Raw genomic sequence first — 22,683 nt, 5'->3', positions numbered from 1 at the left:
TGGTGCTTGCACGACGTGGACACTGGGGACAGTCCCCCTATCCGACACCGGGCCTACCGCGTACCAGATCGGGTGCGGGCCTGCATCCAAGAGGAAGTGTCCAAGATGCTCACGCTCGGGGTCATCGAGCCCTCGGACAGCCCCTGGGCCAGCCCGGTCGTGCTGGTCCCCAAAGCCGCTGCCCCCGGCACCACTCCTGAACTCCGATTCTGCGTCGACTATCGGGGCTTGAATGCTGTCACCAGGACCGACGCTCATCCCATCCCCCGAGCGGATGAATTGATCGACCGCATGGGGGCTGCCCGCTACCTCAGCATCTTCGACCTGACAGCGGGCTACTGGCAGATCGGTCTCACACCCCGGGCCCAAGAACGGTCCGCCTTTTCTACCCCCGATGGCCACTACCACTTCAAGGTCATGCCCTTCGGCATGAAGAATGCCCCAGCTACTTTTCAGCGACTAGTGAACCAGGTCTTGGCGGGGCTCGAAGAGTTCAGCGCCGCCTACCTGGACGACATCGCTGTATACAGCCACCACTGGTCCGACCACCTCCACCACCTCCGAGAGGTCCTGCAAGCCCTCCAGCGGGCCGGCCTCACAATCAAGGCCGGCAAGTGCCAAATTGGTCAGGGGTCCGTGACCTACCTCGGACACCAGGTGGGAAGCGGTCTGGTGGCCCCTCTGCAACTCAAAATCGCTGCCATCCAGTCCTGGCAACCCCCAGTCACGCAGACCAAGGTCCGAGCCTTCTTGGGACTCACCGGCTACTACCGGCTCGTGAGGGACTATGGCAGCATTGTGGGGCCCCTCACGGGTCTCACGTCCAAAAACCACCGGAAGAAGATTAACTGGACCCCCGACTGAAAGCCGCCCTGTGCACCGCCCCTGTGCTCCAGGCCCCCGATTACAGTCGGGAATTCATTGTGCAAACGGACGCCTCCGACCACGGCATCGGGGCGGTTCTCTCCCAGCTGAACCCGAGGGTCTTGACCAGCCGGTGGCCTTCATCAGCAGACGCCTCCTGGCCCGAGAACAGCGCTGGAGCACAATCGAGAGGGAGGCCTTCGCAGTAGTGTGGGCCCTCAAAAAGCTCCGGCCCTATCTCTTCGGTACCCACTTCCGGGTGCAAACCGATCATCGACCCCTGCAGTGGCTAATGCAGATGCGGGGGGAAAACCCAAAACTATTGCGCTGGTCCGTCTCCCTGCAGGGGATGGACTTCACTGTGGAACATCGACCGGGCCAAGACCACGCCAACGCAGATGGCCTGTCACGCTTTTTCCGCCTCGACGAGGAGAGTCCCCAAGAGGATGGGTGACTCTCCCCGCCTTCAGCTGGGGGGGACGCATGTTGGACAGGCCACATGAAGGGCTTGCTCCCTCCCCGCATGACAAGGCCCAAGCCCCGGACTCCCAGGTGTTACCCACAAGGGCAACCCGCACCCCGTCTCCCGACGGAACTCCTGCCCCCGGACATCCATGTATCATGGGGCCGAACCACTACCGGCTCCCCCGGCCGGATCAGCCGCCATCTTGGACACTGCGCCACGAGGCCGCGTGGCCTCAGCTCGACCCTAACCCTGGGCCTGGCCCGGCCCCGACATCCCGGCACCACCATCCACCCAGGAGGTGAACGGACCACTTGGCAGGTCAATGGGAGAAAGAAGTGTCGATGGCTCTCCCCCGCCAGGTGCCGATCGCCCTCCAGCTCCCCCGGGCGCTGGCTCCACCCCCTGCTGGGTGTCTGGACTCCCTCATCCCGGACCCCCCCGACCTCCCAGCGCGAGGGTCCGGACATCAAAGGGCGCCAGACCTATAACTAGGGCAGCTCCAGAGCAGGAAGGCAGTTGTATCCTGGAGTCGAGAGACACCGAGAAGAACTCAGCCTTGACGGACTACTGGCGCTGCCGTAGCCCTGCCTTGTGAATTATCGTCCTGCCTGCTGGCACTGCCGCGGCCTTCTGCATCATCCATCCTCGTCGGGACCTGCTGGCGCTGCCGCGGACCGTTGTAACGACCACCTTCATCGGGACCTGCTGGCGCTGCCGCGGACCGTGTAACGACCACCTTCATCGGGACCTGCTGGCGCTGCCGCGGACCGTGTAACGACCACCTTCACCGGGACCTGCTGGCGCTGCCGCGGCCCGTCCAAGCTAGAACACCGAGCTCGAGGATTGGGAGCCACCCACCATACCATCTCAGCTACCAGATTGGTAACCAGACTGTCCCGCTACCCCCTTTTCCCAAACCAAGAGACTAGAACCGAGGGGACCCCTGAGTCCAGACCTCCTTGTACCATTTTATCGTACCTCAAGAAATCGCCTATAAAGAACGTTAAATCCTATCCTTGTGTGGTGTGTATCTGTGGGGGGGAAGTTACTCATCTGTACGATCGCTGGAGACGGCTCTCCCCGGAGACCTCTCCCCTTGTCCTCGGCCGACCCTCCCGGTCCGTCTAACAAGGTGTTCAAGATGGACTATAACATTGTAAGATGAAGAGATCAGGATACGTTTGGAAAGGTGCTAAAGCAGACACTGAGCACCTCATTTCCCTGGTTGGTTTAGATTCTCCTCAGGTAACTCCATGGATGAACTATTAGAGAGGCATGAACCTACATTTGAAGATCGATTAGGAGTTGTAAAGAGGTATCAACACAAAATTGAATTACAACCTGGTGCTTTCCAATTTTAGACAAGGTACAAAATGTTCCATTAAGCATTAGAGGCCAAATAAAAGAACACCTAGAGAAGCTATGTGAAGAGAGAGTGATAGAACTGGTTGATTCCTTACAACTGGTATCACAAATCGTTGCTGGAAAGAAGACAGGTACATTAAAGTTATTGGTGGACCTCTGGTCACTTACAGAACACATCTTGTTGGACTGTTCTTCTCTATCAATAAAACAAGAAATGTTAGCAAAGCACGATTCTTGGCTGAATTTGGATTTTTATATTTTAGCATTTACAGAATACTTGAACTGGATAATCTGAGACAGAATAGAGGTTTGAATTGTTTTCTTTTGTCTTTTCAGAGAATATGTTTAGTTTAATTATGCCCCTGATAAAGTGCACATCGCACAAAATGCATTGAGACAGTGTGAAATTGATTATGACTTCAGTGAATTGCCCAATTTTGTCAATATTTAAACCAGAAAAAATTGGTGAAAGTACATTTGGAAATCTCATCAAAATGTTCTATTTCATATGAAATTGTAAAGAAAATGGCAATTTAGATATATAGATGATCCTATTAGCTGATATAATCCCAGGCGAAAGGGCACACATTCGACTTTACCACTGAATTGCTCAGGCCGGAAATTTTAAAGTAGCATTACTACTGAAAACAGATTGCATTTCTTTGTAGCATTCAGAAAGCAAATACCTACTGCATCCTTGAGTTCAGGACAACAACAGTATGCTTGTAACATCTCTTTGTTTGCTATAACTTGCATACTGGTGCACCTTGGAACATGGAACCAAACTTACGTAACCCATCCATTCCCAACTGGAATCAAACTAGGATGACGCCATATCCATAGGCAGCCTGCCTACTTTTGCAACCTGAAAACCTGCCCGAGGACTACGGAGCCACTAGAACATGGAGCCAATAAGGAACGTGGGACAATTTGCATAGTCTGTTCCAGAGACCAGGTCATCCCACCGCGAAAACACTGGTGGGGGCTGGATTCGGGGGCCCATTGCGGGCCCCTTCTGTGTTGGGGGGTGCACTGGGCATTTCCATGCACTGAGTGTCAGGCATCACGTGGTGCCTGCCACGTAGTGCTGGGAAATGCAGTGCATGCCATTTTATCATTGCGTACGATGAGGCAGCCAGCAGCACCGTCCACAATGTTAAAGGCCCTGGATGCGCCCGCCACTGTGGCGGACGCATCCTAATTGCAGTGGTGGGACCGCGGCATGTCTGGCGGGCGGTTCCAGACCCGCAACGTTGGCGGGCGGACTCAGGTAACTTATCGTAATTCCAGGTATTAGTCTGCTTTTGTGATGGTCACATTTTGCTTTTGCCCACTACAGCATGGGGCAGAAGGATGGGTCACTTAAGCCATTGGTTAACTGCAATGTGTGTGACACCATGTTTCCACTTTAGCAAGGACATATTCAAACAGAATGTAGTTCCTTTGGCATTGTGTACCATTTCAGATCAAAAAATATCTTGTCAGTGATTTTTTTTAGATTGAGTAGGATCCAGAAGCCTCACAAACTACAAAATTTTGCAAAACTCTTGAGAAAATAAAGAAATTATTGACAAAGCAAAAAGGCTGGCACCCAACAGGAGACCTATTGACTTTCCAAATTATTGCTGTGCTTGAGGGTATATCACGGTACAAAAGGGGGTGGTGATGGACGGCGCATTAGAACCAATCAAATACTCACACCCAGTCAACAGATCTGGGTTTGATCCATCACCGTTCTTTAGCCCACTCTGCCACCACAGTTCAGACATGGCCATATGCAAATCAGTCTGACCCTGTGCCTCATGGGAACAGTCCAGCCCGAACTGCCAAGCCATGCCTACCCTGGACCGGAAACAAGCTTCCTAGGACCGGTTTCTGGCATTTCAGCCGTCTTTAGCCAGGCTTGCTTGAATCCAGTGGCAAAGTGAGCAAGGGACTCACGTCTGAGCATACCCTGCCAACTTATGGCGAACAAAGCGGTACAAAAGGGGGTGGTGATGGACGGAGCATCAGAACCAATCAAACACTCACACCCAGTCAACAGATCTGGGTTTGATCCATCACCGTTCTTTAGCCCACTCTGCCTCCCCAGTTCAGACATGGCCATATGCAAATCAGTCTGACCCTGTGCCTCATGGGAACAGTCCAGCCCGAACTGCCAAGCCATGCCTTCCCTGGACCGGAAACAAGCTTCCTAGGACTGGTTTCTGGCATTTCAGCCGTCTTCAGCCAGGCTTGCTTGAATCCAGTGGCAAAGTGAGCAAGGAACTCATGTCTGAGCATACCCTGCCAACTTATGGCGAACAAAGCGGTACAAAAGGGGGTGGTGATGGACGGAGCAACAGAACCAATCAAACACTCACACCCAGTCAACAGATCTGGGTTTGATCCATCACCGTTCTTTAGCCCACTCTGCCACCCCAGTTCAGACATGGCCATATGCAAATCAGTCTGACCCTGTGCCTCATGGGAACAGTCCAGCCCGAACTGCCAAGCCATGCCTTCCCTGGACCGGAAACAAGCTTCCTAGGACCGGTTTCTGGCATTTCAGCCGTCTTCAGCCAGGCTTGCTTGAATCCAGTGGCAAAGTGAGCAAGGGACTCACCTCTGAGTATACCCTGCCAACTTATGGCGAACAAAGCGGTACAAAAGGGGGTGGTGATGGACGGAGCATCAGAACCAATCAAACACTCACACCCAGTCAACAGATCTGGGTTTGATCCATCACCGTTCTTTAGCCCACTCTGCCACCCCAGTTCAGACATGGCCATATGCAAATCAGTCTGACCCTGTGCCTCATGGGAACAGTCCAGCCCGAACTGCTAAGCCATGCCTTCTCTGGACAGGAAACAAGCTTCCTAGGACTGGTTTCTGGCATTTCAGCCGTCTTCAGCCAGGCTTGCTTGAATCCAGTGGCAAAGTGAGCAAGGGACTCACGTCTGAGCATACCCTGCCAACTTATGGCGCACAAAGCGGTACAAAAGGGGGTGGTGATGGACGGAGCATCAGAACCAATCAAACACTCACACCCAGTCAACAGATCTGGGTTTGATCCATCACCGTTCTTTAGCCCACTCTGCCACCCCAGTTCAGACATGGCCATATGCAAATCAGTCTGACCCTGTGCCTCATGGGAACAGTCCAGCCCGAACTGCCAAGCCATGCCTTACCTGGACTGGAAACAAGCTTCCTAGGACCGGTTTCTTGCATATCAGCCGTCTTCAGCCAGGCTTGCTTGAAACCAGTGGCAAAGTGAGCAAGGGACTCACCTCTGAGCATACCCTGCCAACTTATGGCGAACAAAGCGGTACAAAAGGGGGTGGTGATGGACGGAGCATCAGAACCAATCAAACACTCACACCCAGTCAACAGATCTGGGTTTGATCCATCAGCGTTCTTTAGCCCACTCTGCCACCCCAGTTCAGACATGGCCATATGCAAATCAGTCTGACCCTGTGCCTCATGGGAACAGTCCAGCCCGAACTGCCAAGCCATGCCTTCCCTGGACCGGAAACAAGCTTCCTAGGACCGGTTTCTGGCATTTCAGCCGTCTTCAGCCAGGCTTTCTTGAATCCAGTGGCAAAGTGAGCAAGGGACTCACGTCTGAGCTTACCCTGCCAACTTATGGCGAACAAAGCGGTACAAAAGAGGGTGGTGATGGACAGAGCATCAGAACCAATCAAACACTCACACCCAGTCAACAGATCTGGGTTTGATCCACCAGCGTTCTTTAGCCCACTCTGCCACCCCAGTTCAGACATGGCCATATGCAAATCAGTCTGACCCTGTGCCTCATGGGAACAGTCCAGCCCGAACTGCCAAGCCATGCCTTCCCTGGACCGGAAACAAGCTTCCTAGGACTGGTTTCTGGCATTTCAGCCGTCTTCAGGCAGGCTTGCTTGAATCCAGTGGCAAAGTGAGCAAGGGACTCACGTCTGAGCATACCCTGCCAACTTATGGCGAACAAAGCGGTACAAAAGGGGGTGGTGATGGACGGAGCATCAGAACCAATCAAACACTCACACCCAGTCAACAGATCTGGGTTTGATCCATCACCGTTCTTTAGCCCACTCTGCCACCCCAGTTCAGACATGGCCATATGCAAATCAGTCTGACCCTGTGCCTCATGGGAACAGTCCAGCCCGAACTGCCAAGCCATGCCTTCTCTGGACAGGAAACAAGCTTCCTAGGACCGGTTTCTGGCATTTCAGCCGTCTTCAGCTAGGCGTGCTTGAATCCAGTGGCAAAGTGAGCAAGGGACTCACGTCTGAGCATACCCTGCCAACTTATGGTGAACAAAGCGGTACAAAAGGGGGTGGTGATGGACGGAGCATCAGAACCAATCAAACACTCACACCCAGTCAACAGATCTGGGTTTGATCCATCACCGTTCTTTAGCCCACTCTGCCACCCGAGTTCAGACATGGCCATATGCAAATCAGTCTGACCCTGTGCCTCATGGGAACAGTCCAGCCCAAACTGCCAAGCCATGCCTTCCCTGGACCGGAAACAAGCTTCCTAGGACCCGTTTCTGGCATTTCAGCCGTCTTCAGCCAGGCTTGCTTGAATCCAGTGTCAAAGTGAGCAAGGGACTCACGTCTGAGCATACCCTGCCAACTTATGGCGAACAAAGCGGAACAAAAGGGGGTGGTGATGGACGGAGCATCAGAACCAATCAAACACTCACACCCAGTCAACAGATCTGGGTTTGATCCATCACCGTTCTTTAGCCCACTCTGCCACCCCAGTTCAGACATGGCCATATGCAAATCAGTCTGACCCTGTGCCTCATGGGAACAGTCCAGCCCGAACTGCCAAGCCATGCCTTCCCTGGACCGGAAACAAGCTTCCTAGGACCGGTTTCTGGCATTTACGCCGTCTTCAGCCAGGCTTGCTTGAATCCAGTGGCAAAGTGAGCAAGGGACTCACGTCTGAGCATACCCTGCCAACTTATGGCGAACAAAGCGGTACAAAAGAGGGTGGTGATGGACAGAGCATCAGAACCAATCAAACACTCACACCCAGTCAACAGATCTGGGTTTGATCCATCAGCGTTCTTTAGCCCACTCTGCCACCCCAGTTCAGACATGGCCATATGCAAATCAGTCTGACCCTGTGCCTCATGGGAACAGTCCAGCCCGAACTGCCAAGCCATGCCTTCCCTGGACCAGAAACAAGCTTCCTAGGACTGGTTTCTGGCATTTCAGCCGTCTTCAGGCAGGCTTGCTTGAATCCAGTGGCAAAGTGAGCAAGGGACTCACGTCTGAGCATACCCTGCCAACTTATGGCGAACAAAGCGGTACAAAAGGGGGTGGTGATGGACGGAGCATCAGAACCAATCAAACACTCACACCCAGTCAACAGATCTGGGTTTGATCCATCACCGTTCTTTAGCCCACTCTGCCACCCCAGTTCAGACATGGCCATATGCAAATCAGTCTGACCCTGTGCCTCATGGGAACAGTCCAGCCCGAACTGCCAAGCCATGCCTTCTCTGGACAGGAAACAAGCTTCCTAGGACCGGTTTCTGGCATTTCAGCCGTCTTCAGCTAGGCGTGCTTGAATCCAGTGGCAAAGTGAGCAAGGGACTCACGTCTGAGCATACCCTGCCAACTTATGGTGAACAAAGCGGTACAAAAGGGGGTGGTGATGGACGGAGCAACAGAACCAATCAAACACTCACACCCAGTCAACAGATCTGGGTTTGATCCATCACCGTTCTTTAGCCCACTCTGCCACCCGAGTTCAGACATGGCCATATGCAAATCAGTCTGACCCTGTGCCTCATGGGAACAGTCCAGCCCGAACTGCCAAGCCATGCCTTCCCTGGACCGGAAACAAGCTTCCTAGGACCCGTTTCTGGCATTTCAGCCGTCTTCAGCCAGGCTTGCTTGAATCCAGTGGCAAAGTGAGCAAGGGACTCACGTCTGAGCATACCCTGCCAACTTATGGCGAACAAAGCGGAACAAAAGGGGGTGGTGATGGACGGAGCATCAGAACCAATCAAACACTCACACCCAGTCAACAGATCTGGGTTTGATCCATCACCGTTCTTTAGCCCACTCTGCCACCCCAGTTCAGACATGGCCATATGCAAATCAGTCTGACCCTGTGCCTCATGGGAACAGTCCAGCCCGAACTGCCAAGCCATGCCTTCCCTGGACCGGAAACATGCTTCCTAGGACCGGTTTCTGGCATTTACGCCGTCTTCAGCCAGGCTTGCTTGAATCCAGTGGCAAAGTGAGCAAGGGACTCACGTCTGAGCATACCCTGCCAACTTATGGCGAACAAAGCGGTACAAAAGGGGGTGGTGATGGACGGAGCATCAGAACCAATCAAACACTCACACCCAGTCAACAGATCTGGGTTTGATCCATCACCGTTCTTTAGCCCTCTCTGCCACCCCAGTTCAGACGTGGCCATATGCAAATCAGTCTGACCCTGTGCCTCATGGGAACAGTCCAGCCCGAACTGCTAACCAATGCCTTCCCTGGACCGGAAACAAGCTTCCTAGGACCGGTTTCTGGCATTTCAGCCGTCTTCAGCCAGGCTTGCTTGAATCCAGTGGCAAAGTGAGCAAGGGACTCACGTCTGAGTATACCCTGCCAACTTATGGCGAACAAAGCGGTACAAAAGGGGGTGGTGATGGACGGAGCATCAAAACCAATCAAACACTCACACCCAGTCAATAGATCTGGGTTTGATCCATCACCTTTCTTTAGCCCACTCTGCCACCCCAGTTCAGACATGGCCATATGCAAATCAGTCTGACCCTGTTTCTCATGGGAACAGTCCAGCCCAAACTGCTAAGCCATGCCTTCTCTGGACAGGAAACAAGCTTCCTAGGACCGGTTTCTGGCATTTCAGCCGTCTTCAGCCAGGCTTGCTTGAATCCAGTGGCAAAGTGAGCAAGGGACTCACGTCTGAGCATACCCTGCCAACTTATGGCGAACAAAGCGGTACAAAAGGGGGTGGTGATGGACGGAGCATCAGAACCAATCACACACTCACACCCAGTCAACAGATCTGGGTTTGATCTATCACCGTTCTCTAGCCCACTCTGCCACCCCAGTTCAGACATGGCCATATGCAAATCAGTCTGGCCCTGTGCCTCATGGGAACAGTCCAGCCCGAACTGCCAAGCCATGCATTCCCTGGACCGGAAACAAGCTTCCTAGGACCGGTTTCTGGCATTTCAGCCGTCTTCAGCCAGGCTTGCTTGAATCCAGTGGCAAAGTGAGCAAGGGACTCACGTTTGAGCATACCCTGCCAACTTATGGCGAACACAGCGGTACAAAAGGGGGTGGTGATGGACAGAGCATCAGAACCAATCAAACACTCACACCCAATCAACAGATCTGGGTTTGATCCATCAGCGTTCTTTAGCCCACTCTGCCACCCCAGTTCAGACATGGCCATATGCAAATCAGTCTGACCCTGTGCCTCATGGGAACAGTCCAGCCCGAACTGCCAAGCCATGCCTTCCCTGGACCGGAAACAAGCTTCCTAGGACCGTTTTCTGGCATTTCAGCCGTCTTCAGCCAGGCTTGCTTTGAATCCAGTGGCAAAGTGAGCAAGGGACTCACGTCTGAGCATACCCTGCCAACTTATGGCGAACAAAGCGGTACAAAAGGGGGTGGTGATGGGCGGAGCATCAGAACCAATCAAACACTCACACCCAGTCAACAGATCTGGGTTTGATTCATCACCGTTCTTTAGCCCACTCTGCCACCCCAGTTCAGACATGGCCATTTGCAAAGCAGTCTGACCCTGTGCCTCATGGGAACAGTCCAGCCCGAACTGCCAAGCCATGCCTTCCCTGGACCGGAAACAAGCTTCCTAGGACCGGTTTCTGGCATTTCAGCCGTCTTCAGCCAGGCTTGCTTGAATCCAGTGGCAAAGTGAGCAAGGGACTCACGTCTGAGCATACCCTGCCAACTTATGCGAGCAAAGCGGTACAAAAGGGGGTGGTGATGGACGGAGCATCAGAACCAATCAAACACTCACACCCAGTCAACAGATCTGGGTTTGATCCATCAGCGTTCTTTAGCCCACTCTGCCACCCCAGTTCAGACATGGCCATATGCAAATCAGTCTGACCCTGTGCCTCATGGGAACAGTCCAGCCCGAACTGCCAAGCCATGCCTTCCCTGGACCGGAAACAAGCTTCCTAGGACCGGTTTCTGGCATTTCAGCCGTCTTCAGCCAGGCTTGCTTGAATCCAGTGGCAAAGTGAGCAAGGGACTCACGTCTGAGCATACCCTGCCAACTTATGGCGAACAAAGCGGTAAAAAAGGGGGTGGTGATGGACGGAGCATCAGAACCAATCAAACACTCACACCCAGTCAACAGATCTGGGTTTGATCCATCACCGTTCTTTAGCCCACTCTGCCACCCCAGTTCAGACATGGCCATATGCAAATCAGTCTGACCCTGTGCCTCATGGGAACAGTCCAGCCCAAACTGCCAAGCCATGCCTTCTCTGGACCGGAAACAAGCTTCCTAGGACCAGTTTCTAGCATTTCAGCCGTCTTCAGCCAGTCTTGCTTGAATCCAGTGGCAAAGTGAGCAAGGGACTCACGTCTGAGCATACCCTGCCAACTTATGGCGAACAAAGCGGTACAAAAGGGGGTGGTGATGGACGGAGCATCAGAACCAATCAAACACTCACACCCAGTCAATAGATCTGGGTTTGATCCATCACCGTTCTTTAGCCCACTCTGCCACCCCAGTTCAGACATGGCCATATGCAAATCAGTCTGACCCTGTGCCTCATGGGAACAGTCCAGCCCAAACTGCCAAGCCATGCCTTCTCTGGACAGGAAACAAGCTTCCTAGGACCAGTTTCTAGCATTTCAGCCGTCTTCAGCCAGGCTTGCTTGAATCCAGTGGCAAAGTGAGCAAGGGACTCACGTCTGAGCATACCCTGCCAACTTATGGCGAACAAAGCGGTACAAAAGGGGGTGGTGATGGACGGAGCATCAGAACCAATCAAACACTCACACCCAGTCAACAGATCTGGGTTTGATCCATCACCGTTCTTTAGCCCACTCTTCCACCCGAGTTCAGACATGGCCATATGCAAATCAGTCTGACCCTGTGCCTCATGGGAACAGTCCAGCCCGAACTGCCAAGCCATGCCTTCCCTGGACCGGAACAAGCTTCCTAGGACCGGTTTCTGGCATTTCAGCCGTCTTCAGCCAGGCTTGCTTGAATCCAGTGGCAAAGTGAGCAAGGGACTCACGTCTGAGCATACCCTGCCAACTTATGGCGAACAAAGCGGTACAAAAGGGGGTGGTGATGGACGGAGCATCAGAACCAATCAAACACTCACACCCAGTCAACAGATCTGGGTTTGATCCATCACCGTTCTATAGCCCACTCTGCCACCCCAGTTCAGTCATGGCCATATGCAGATCAGTGGGACCCTGTGCCTCATGGAAACAGTCCAGCCCGAACTGCCAAGCCATGCCTTCCCTGGACCGGAAACAAGCTTCCAAGGACCGGTTTCTGGCATTTCAGCCATCTTCAGCCAGGCTTGCTTGAATCCAGTGGCAAAGTGAGCAAGGGACTCACGTCTGACCATACCCTGCCAACATATGGCGAACAAAGCGGTACAAAAGGGGGTGGTGATGGACGGAGCATCAGAACCAATCAAACACTCACACCCAATCAACAGATCTGGGTTTGATCCATCACCGTTCTTTAGCCCACTCTGCCACCCCAGTTCAGACATGGCCATATGCAAATCAGTCTGACCCTGTGCCTCATGGGAACAGTCCAGCCCGAACTGCCAAGCTATGCCTTCCCTGGACCGGAAACAAGCTTTCTAGGACCGGTTTCTGGCATTTCAGCCGTCTTCAGCCAGGCTTGCTTGAATCCAGTGGCAAAGTGAGCAAGGGACTCACGTCTGAGCATACCCTGCCAACTTATGGCGAACAAAGCGGTACCAAAGGGGGTGGTGATGGGCGGAGCATCAGAACCAATCAAACACTCACACCCAGTCAACAGATCTGGGTTTGATCCATCACCGTTCTTTAGCCCACTCTGCCACCCCAGTTCAGACATGGCCATATGCAAATCAGTCTGACCCTGTGCCTCATGGGAACAGTCCAGCCCGAACTGCCAAGCCATGCCTTCCCTGGACCGGAAACAAGCTTCCTAGGACTGGTTTCTGGCATTTCAGCCGTCTTCAGCCAGGCTTGCTTGAATCCAGTGGCAAAGTGAGCAAGGGACTCACGTCTGAGCATACCCTGCCAACTTATGGCGAACAAAGCGGTACAAAAGGGAGTGGTGATGGACGGAGCATCAGAACCAATCAAACACTCACACCCAGTCAACAGATCTGGGTTTGATCCATCACCGTTCTTTAGCCCACTCTACCACCCCAGTTCAGACATGGCCATATGCAAATCAGTCTGACCCTGTGCCTCATAGGAACAGTCCAGCCCGAACTGCCAAGCCATGCCTTCCCTGGACCGGAAACAAGCTTCCTAGGACCGGTTTCTGGCATTTCCGGTCCTAGAATGCTTATTTCCAGTCCAGGGAGGACCTGGCTTGGCAGTTCGGGCTGGACTGTACCCATGGGGCACAGGGTCAAGACTGATTTGCATATGGCTGGGTTCAAACTGGAATGGCATGGTGAGCAAAAAAACGATGGATTTAGGCCCAGATCTCTGTACTGGGGTGAATGTATGACATGGTTCTGCATTCTGTCCATCAATTGTTGTTTTTGCATTTGTCACCCCGAGTGGGAAGGGTATGCTCAGACGTGAGTCCCGTGCTCTCCATGCCACTGGAATCAAGCTATCCTGGCTGACGAGGGCTGAAAGCCCAAAACCGGTCCTAGGATGCTTGTTTCCAGTCCAGGGAGGACCTGGCTTGGCAGTTCGGGCTGGACTGTTCCCATGGGGCACAGGGTCAAGACTGATTTCCATATGGCTGGGTTCAAACTGGAATGGTATGGTGAGCAAAAAAACGATGGATTTAGGCCCAGATCTCTGTACTGGGGTGAATGTATGACATTGTTCTGCATTCTGTCCATCAATTGTTGTTTTTGCATTTGTCACCCCGAGTGGGAAGGGTATGCTCAGACGTGAGTCCCGTGCTCTCCATGCCACTGGAATCAAGCTATCCTGGCTGACGAGGGCTGAAAGCCCGAAACCGGTCCTAGGATGCTTGTTTCCAGTCCAGGGAGGACCTGGCTTGGCAGTTCGGGCTGGACTGTTCCCATGGGGCACAGGGTCAAGACTGATTTGCTTATGGCTGGGTTCAAACTGGAATGGCATGGTGAGCAAAAAAAACGATGGATTTAGGCCCAGATCTCTGTACTGGGGTGAATGTATGACATTGTTCTGCATTCTGTCCATCAATTGTCGTTTTTGCATTTGTCACCCCGAGTGGGACGGGTATGCTCAGACGTGAGTCCGGTGCTCTCCATGCCACTGGAATCAAGCTATCCTGGCTGACGAGGGCTGAAAGCCCGAAACCGGTCCTAGGATGCTTGTTTCCAGTCCAGGGAGGACCTGGCTTGGCAGTTCGGGCTGGACTGTTCCCATGGGGCACAGGGTCAAGACTGATTTGCATATGGCTGGGTTCAAACTGGAATGGCATGGTGAGCAAAAAAACTATGGATTTAGGCCCAGATCTCTGTACTGGGGTGAATGTATGACATTGTTCTGCATTCTGTCCATCAATTGTTGTTTTTGCATTTGTCACCCCGATTGGGAAGGGTATGCTCAGGCGTGAGTCCCGTGCTCTCCATGCCACTGGAATCAAGCTATCCTGGCTGACGAGAGCTGAAAGCCCGAAACCGGTCCTAGGATGCTTATTTCCAGTCCAGGGAGGACCTGGCTTGGCAGTTCGGGCTGGACTGTTCCCATGGGGCACAGGGTCAAGACTGATTTGCATATGGCTGGGTTCAAACTGGAATGGCATGGTGAGCAAAAAAACGATGGATTTAGGCCCAGATCTCTGTACTGGGGTGAATGTATGACATTGTTCTGCATTCTGTCCATCAATTGTTGTTTTTGCATTTGAGGGTATATCACACCATCCATAAATGCTAGACTCGGTAGTGGGTGCTGTTACCATTATGTTCTGATATTGGTTTCTCTCCGGAGACCAAATGAAGGGACTCGATATTGTGTGGCACACGGTGGCACAGTGTGAGTTGGAAGATCTTCAGCAGTAACAAAAAACGTATACTTTCCAGTACTGCCCAACTCTTTCTGACCGCAGAAAAGTAATTAAGCAATCCAACTTTCTCATACTAGTCAACCTTTGTATAAGGCAAGTTCAACTAGCTACCTTGGGACACCACCTAGTGGTGGCACTAAGTTACTGAAAAAATACTGAAAATTGAATGTTTTCAGTGCATGGGGAGCTGTCCCCAAGGCACTTCTGCCATTTTGCCTGGTGCCCTCTAAATCCTCGTGGCTCTTCTTTTGATAATTTTACTCACTGTAAACTACTTAACTAATCTTCATCGCTGAGAGTGTAGCAAAATAACCCATTCATCAACTACAGAGCTGCCCTGCAATATATCACCATGCAAATGCACCTAAATATATAATAATCTTTATAGTGGTCAAACTTAACAGGTACCATGCCATGGCAGCAGAGCATCAATAAACGTTGTTTTTATCAAGACTTCAATTCACACCTTTAGCTAAAAAAATACAGCCACCATGGGAGGGGATGCCCGGCGGGCAAGAGGTTTCATGCACCACTCATTAAGCTTGCATCTCCCCGAGACCAGTATAGCCAAAGCCTTTAGATTTTTGTGATTTTGTGGGCACCGTGATGTCTGCATAATTATTGATTTGCTGCATTTTCCACATAATATATCATCTGCTGCATAATCTGCAGATATTAACTAAATATTTTTTTTTGCAGTTCATAGATCAAAAGTTACTAAAAACACAATGGCACAGTCAGCCTGCAGCGGAAGGCCCTTCCCAAAAGGTTGGCACGTCCTCTTTCTGTCACTTTTTGTTGTAATTGATTGTCCAACTGATACCAATGAGGGGAAACCTTTGCCCAGATACTTTTAACGTGCAAAAATGGCAAAATAATGAGGTAATACTATCACAAAATATGCCGCATTATACCCCATAATATTCCTTTTCTTGCTATATAATTTGGGAAGCAGCCTTTACCGCGCAGCTCGAACCATGCTGTGCCTTAACAAAGCGGTCCGAACTGCGAATGCGTCCTTACAACGCACTTGCCTTAGGGAAAGCATTGTTGGACTGATGTTGGACTTTAAGTCCAACACTTTCCCTACTGTTGTGCAGACTTCAGTTGGAATAGTAAATTATACTATTCCAAAATCCAGCGCTTTCCCTAAGGAAAGTCATTGTAAGGACTTGCGTGGAAAAGGAATGCGTTGTGAAGACGCATTCATGGTTCGGACCTCGTTGTTAAGGCCGGCATGGTACATGCCTGCGCATTTCCAACATACAGCCATTTAATTAAGTCAGCCCTGACGAGTAATTTGGTTCCACCCTGACGCATAATTCCAGTGGCCCTAAATATAACCTACCCACAGAGTTTAACACACATGATTTAGCTCAACAAAGGGAACTATTGTGATGGGGAAAGGTGCGTTTACTTGGTACTTAGAAAATTACAATTATTTTTATACATATTTTGCTCTGTCCCCTGACTTGGCTCAGCATGCTAGGAAAGAATTTGCCCTTTGTTATGCCATCAATTATTGACTATGTATGATAATCCTGCCAGGACTGTCTGGAGAGCAACTTTACTTTGTGTCTCTTCACCTTTACACCCTCTTCCTTACAGTCGTACTCCTTGTTTGCTCTCACTCATTCCTGCACAAGGCGAGGACGTTCAAGATTGGCCTTGTTTTCAAAAGCCCTTCAGAACAACTTCCTCCTGCTTTCTTAGAAAGTGACTGTACAGAATTTCCATTGACGTGGGCTTGTCGTACGCCGTGCGTGCACGTGATCTGTTAGTCAAATACCTATCAAACTCTTAACCCTGCAAGTGCCATGGAGTCTTTACCACCGACCAGGGAAAAGGTGAAGCCACCTTGCTCTCGGTTTAACACAACTATGAAGAGTAAAGACGAGAAAAACATGAGAGGAAGTGACACATGGCACACACCAAAAATTCACTTCTAGAAACAGAGGTTGAGAAAGTCAGTCGCAGCCTGCAAAACGCTATTCTCAGAAATTGAAAACCTAACATCCTGTCATTCGCCTGCTCACGCACTGCAATCTGAAAGTCTGTGTAATGTAATTGCCACTTCCTTTATGGGAAAAATGTACCTTCTGAAAAAATAACTGAGGTAGCTTGTTGAGAAGCAAAGTCTCTGAAATGAATAATACATCCGGTGGTTCTCAGATTTCAAATTCCGTGGTTAAAAAATACAAGCATTGGTAAAACCAATTGATCTGGCCCCCGACAAGTGTGGTGGACTATATTCCACAAAAAGAAAAACTAAAGAAAACATGCTTCTGCGTAAACGTGTCGGGAAAATGCTGGCAAGAAAAATGTAATTATTCTGTATATTTTTAGTAGAACAGTCGTGCACTTCCTGTAAACAGGTGAACGTAGAACACATAGAGAAAGCACTTTTTAGTTTTCTTGAACATCAAAGGAAATGTGATTCTTATTGGCAGAAAGAAAAGGTACTAGTGTCTTTAAAATACTGTAAACTGAAGACACAGTTCATACACAAACAAAGAATACTACAAAATGAAGAACTGATGGAAAAATGCACTGACAAATTAAAATATTGTCCCACCAGCCCTGGCACAGAAACAAACTTCTTTTGAGGTAGATGTGCACATGTGACCAGAGAAAATGCCATCACTCACAGTGCAAGAAGAAACTGCTGAAGTGGGTGGGCCCATTGCCAGATACGGCATGCTGTGGTTGGCGGGCTCTAAGCGCGCATGATAATTTAATGAACCAATGTATGACGAGAACTAACCCAAAGCACACCTAAGTATGTATATACATATGTATTTTGTAATCATGAACATCTTGAATTACATCCGGTGGGTGAGAGAGCCAACGCTGTCTCAATGTAATTCCTAAAAACAAAGCGCATAGGCGTGACTTTTTGATAGGGGTAATGGTTAGTAAAAGTTCAGTGATGTGATGTGCTTTGTCCAAAATAGAAAATCCGACTCTAATGAAAGGAGAGACTAAGCCCATCTACAGACCAGACTGCAGTAACAGAGCTAAACTGTGCCATTAAATAAGTGTGCTATGAAAGGAAGTCAGAAAATTGCATTACAAGTGTGAACTTAAAAGGCATACATAGCAAAATATTTCTTAGTAGATACTTTTGACAAAGTATCAGTATTTTAAATGCATTGTTGAGCAATCCTATGTGCAGGCACATCTTTAGTTTGTGAAAACAAATGTAAATATAACGGCGTATTTCATGACAGCAAAGTCAAACAAAAAAACATAAAAGGGGGATCAGCATGTCTTAATGACAAGGTAAGGGACAGGCGAGTCTTGGTCAGGTAAGAGCGGGGTGGCAGGCGGGCGGGGCGGGGGAATCGACAGGCGACAAAATAGGTCAAATAAAATAAAAAAAGAAACAAAACCACTTTCCTTGCGCTTGCCGCATCACCGACTCAGCGGTGCGGCGAGCATAAGGTGAGTGTTTTTTTTTTTTTTTTTTACCTATTCCATCGTCTGTTCACTACCCCAACCATGGCCCGCCCCACCGCTCTACCCGCGCTTTGTAAGGTATTCAAACAGAAAATACTTCATAAACCAAAAAGCCATAAATTAGGAATTCAAATATTGTGTCGGTACTTGTACGCTTAAAAATTGCTGTGCCAGCAAAATAAATACATCAAAGAACATGCACTGACTGATGGGGGTGACACAAGGCCTCCTATCTCTCTTAATTAAAGAATTGATTACTAGAGATCCTTCAGATTATAATGCTGGTTCCCGACAGACTTAATTGAACACTTTCTAGGATGCCTTCTCCTCATACACCTGGCAACTATCAGAATTACCTTTGTACTTGTTCAAACCGTAACAAAATGTATTATGGTGTGAACACTATGTAATGTTACTTTTTGTTATATTGTTTAAGATGTTTTTTTACGATGCCCACATACAACATATTACAAGCAGACACAATGTGATGAGCTTTATATAAACAAAAACCTTGCTCCTAAAACGTTTTTTAATCACATCCCGGAACGCGATGAACCCAGAGAGCGTCCCTATTAAAAAGTGACAACATAATTGTTAGGTAGGTCACTGTTTACATTGGGTGAAAGTGGCTGGGTCTGTTTACTTAAGCAATGTTTGTGCAGAGCTATGATGCCCTTTATGTTGTGATAACGTGTTAAGTTAAATACACTTCTGGTGGCTGGACCCAAATGCTTAACCCTGGGGGTATCCCACCAACTTCCTTAAATGTTCCCCATTCATTCCCACTGTACTCATTGGATGCTACATCCTCTGTAATGGGTTAGGCAGAGTCCAACCCACCTTCATCACAGAGGGGCTGGCTAAACTTATATTGCAGCCCAGTCCAACCAATGCTTGTCACCTATAGACAGGGCCACGCGAATTATGCAACAGTGGAGGGCCAAATTATGCTGCAAGGTTGACTACATTATTTATTAATTTTGAGATTGTATTACTTCATTACTTTGCCATTTTGACACATGTCAAACGTGAATAGACAAAGGTTTCACCTCATTAGTACAAATTTAGCACGCAAATACAGTTATTAGCAACTGAAAGGTGACCAGTCAACCTTTGCAAAAGGCCTGCTGCTGTGAAGCAAATCAGGCATGAAAGAAAGTGGTTCAATCACTTACCAGTAATCGACAATACCCTGATTTGAGGTCTCCTCGTCACAGTAATAACAGAATGAGGCACCTCCACCTCTGACAGAGAGATTTCACCACGCCCATGATCGCAGACATTGTTACTATATAACTCTTCTATAGCTACAGAACTCATACATGCCCTTCCGTCCATCACAGTTTCCTGTACATCACAGCCATACATTTGGAAGTGCATTTGGGAGGGAGGAGGGCTGTAGACTGTGACAAGGAGGACTATAAATCTGGGTAATGTAGATTACTGTTAAGTAACTGAGGGCCATATGTATCATTCATAATTGCGATCGCAAACGCCGACATTTTTGCGATTGCAATTTAGCTAAGTGGGATGTATTAAGGTAAAACTCCCTCGCAAAATAAGGAATCGCAAAATTTGCGATTCCTTATTTTGCGATTGCATTTAAGGAACCGCAAATTTTGCGATTCCTTAAATGCAAAGTAAGAGGCACAGAAAAAGCGCAATTTGGGCTTAAGGAATCACAAATTACCACCTACTTCAAGTTGGTGGGAAAAATGCACTTTTTTGCATTTTTCAAAGTGCCATGTGACGCACATACATGCCCTCAGAGAATGTATGTGTGCCACATGTGCACACATGCACATTTCAGGGATGCAACAGGGTGTCCTTTTGACACCCTGGCACCCTTGACATTGTATTCTCAATTTGCGATTCTCTAATTGAGAATCGCAAATTGAGAATGTCTTCCCATTCATTCCTATGGGCCTCTAGGCCAATAGGAATGAATGGAGAGGTATTCCTTAATTGTGAATCACAATTTGCAATTCGCAATTAAGGAATATGTAGGATTTGCAAAATTATTTGCAAATCCTACATACATAGCTTTTTGCGATTCTCAATTAGCGATTCGCAAAAAATCGCTATTTGAGAATCGCAAAACCAAACTTTCATACATATGGCCCTTTATCATTACCCCCTCATCCAGGTCCTACTCATCCCAGTAATAACAGAATGCAAATTTACCAAGTGAAGAAAAGAAACATGCACCAACAATAAATGCTGCTGAAAATCTTTAATAACATCAATAATTACTTAATTGATAAACTCATTACAGGACAAACAACTTTCATATTAATTTGGAGAGCTCAGTTTTTTAGTACTGATGGGTGGGATGACCAAGTTGATGCCCTGCATATTTCAGTAATGGAAGCACCACCGGTCTCAGCCCAGGATACTGACACTGCTCTATGTGTGAAGGAACAGTGTCACAGACTGACTTGTAAGCTTGACTTATTGCTAAAGGATCCCATCTGCTAATGGATTCTGTTGTTCCCTTTGTCCTTTTATAGCTGCCCCACAGGAAATAAATAGAGAGTTAGAAAATCTAAACTTATTTGTGTGAGCCAGATATATAGCCAAGTTCCTCCTCATATTCAATAATGATGGAAAATTCGAGTCACAGTGTGAGACGATAGTTACCACTGATTCCTGTGCAAGGTTGAACTGAGATTGCTGAATGCAACAAAGAGAGGGACAGAGGGGCTTTTTCCACTCACAGGGGAGTAGAAGGTCCAGCATAAACGGGGGCCCCAGATGCAGAATTCACAAAATGAGAGAAGGTCAGGTCCAACTAAGTCCACAGGGGGTCTATAGTTGGGAATCCATATGTTGGATCATGGTGCCCTCACACACCCTTTCAGGTGTCATGCTTCATCATATGGGCTGCTCCTCCTCGGGTCGGCAGTGCAATACCCAACGGGCACTTTGTCGGAGATCTTCTATCCAACTGCCGTATGGTGAAGTGCGGGTGTGGGGCCAGAATAGTGTAGATGTGTAGTGGTGGTTTAAAACAGGGTTGGGAGTACCTAGTACGAATTGGTTTTTATTCTGGGGGTCTCCTACCCTGATTAAAAACAGTGAACAAGGCACTCATCCAAGTGTAATGTGTTATGTTAGAGTGTCCTATGTTAGAAGATATAGGTCAACATGTTTCTCGCATAGAGTGAATGTACTCGCGATTCTTCAGGACCGAAAAGAAGGAAAAAACTACATCTAAAATCCTTCAGAACAATGATTAGGTCCGAGGCTGGCGAAAGGCATGGACAGGCATTTTCTTTAGTAAGAAAGTTCTCAGGAGTCTAAACACTAATGGGGCAATCTTTAAGCATTCTAAGTGAATAATTAGGACTTTAATTGCTGACCACTGTGCGGCCAAAGTGGATGGTGACAAACCTTTCAGGAAACCTTCCCTTAAAAAATTCCAGAATTTGGAATGGGTTGACTGACAAAGTGGCAATCCGTTTTCCAGGCATCACTTTTGGAAAGATGTCCAGTGCTTTTTATATGATACTAATGTTGAAGGATTGTGTTTACATAGTAAGCAACATGCAACAACCTGCCTCCTCAAGCACTACCCATTCACAAACCAGGCTGTCAACCTGAGTGGTTGAAGTTGAAGGAGTGAAAATCGAGGCAACTGCAGTGGAGAAGGCTGGTGAGAGAGATGTATGAAGGATCCCTTGGACATGGATATTGGAAGGGAAAACCACGTGTGATGTGACCAAAATGGGGCAATCACCAAGAGTCTGATACTCTTCTGCTGAATTTTCTGAAACACCTTTGGTAGGAGGGGACTCAGAGGGAAGACATACAAAAGGCTCCTGGGCCATTGGATTCAGAGAGCATCCATAGCTCAAGCTTAAGGACATGGTTCTGCTGAACAGAAGATTGGGAGCATTGCTTTGAGTTGTGATGCAAAAAATATTATCTAAGGAGTTCTGTAACTGACATATATGTGGTTGTATTCCCAGGTCGAAAGGTGGTAACACACCGAGAATGGGATTCTCCACATAAGGCTGTCCACCTGAAAATGCAAGCATCCCTGGATGTATTCTGCTCCCAGTGCAACAAGGTGGGTTTCCGCCCAAGTGAAGATCTGATCCACTAGCAGGTTCAATGCCTTGCGTCTTGTACTGCCTTTCCGATTGAGATAGCACCCGATCACCTGGTTGTTTGTTCGCAGAAGAACATTTTGCTCCTCCAACTGACTAGCAAAAAAGCCTGCAATGCATTCCCTACTGCGGACAACTCCTTCCACTAAGGAACTGAGGCTCTCTTCCAGAGACCTTCCAGAGACCAAGGGCTCTTCATCTTCAGATCTCCCAGAGTGG

This window comes from Triturus cristatus, chromosome 9, assembly GCF_964204655.1.
Source record: "Triturus cristatus chromosome 9, aTriCri1.1, whole genome shotgun sequence".
Classification (NCBI taxonomy): Eukaryota; Metazoa; Chordata; class Amphibia; order Caudata; family Salamandridae; genus Triturus; species Triturus cristatus.
Note: the sequence above shows the minus strand (reverse complement) of the source record.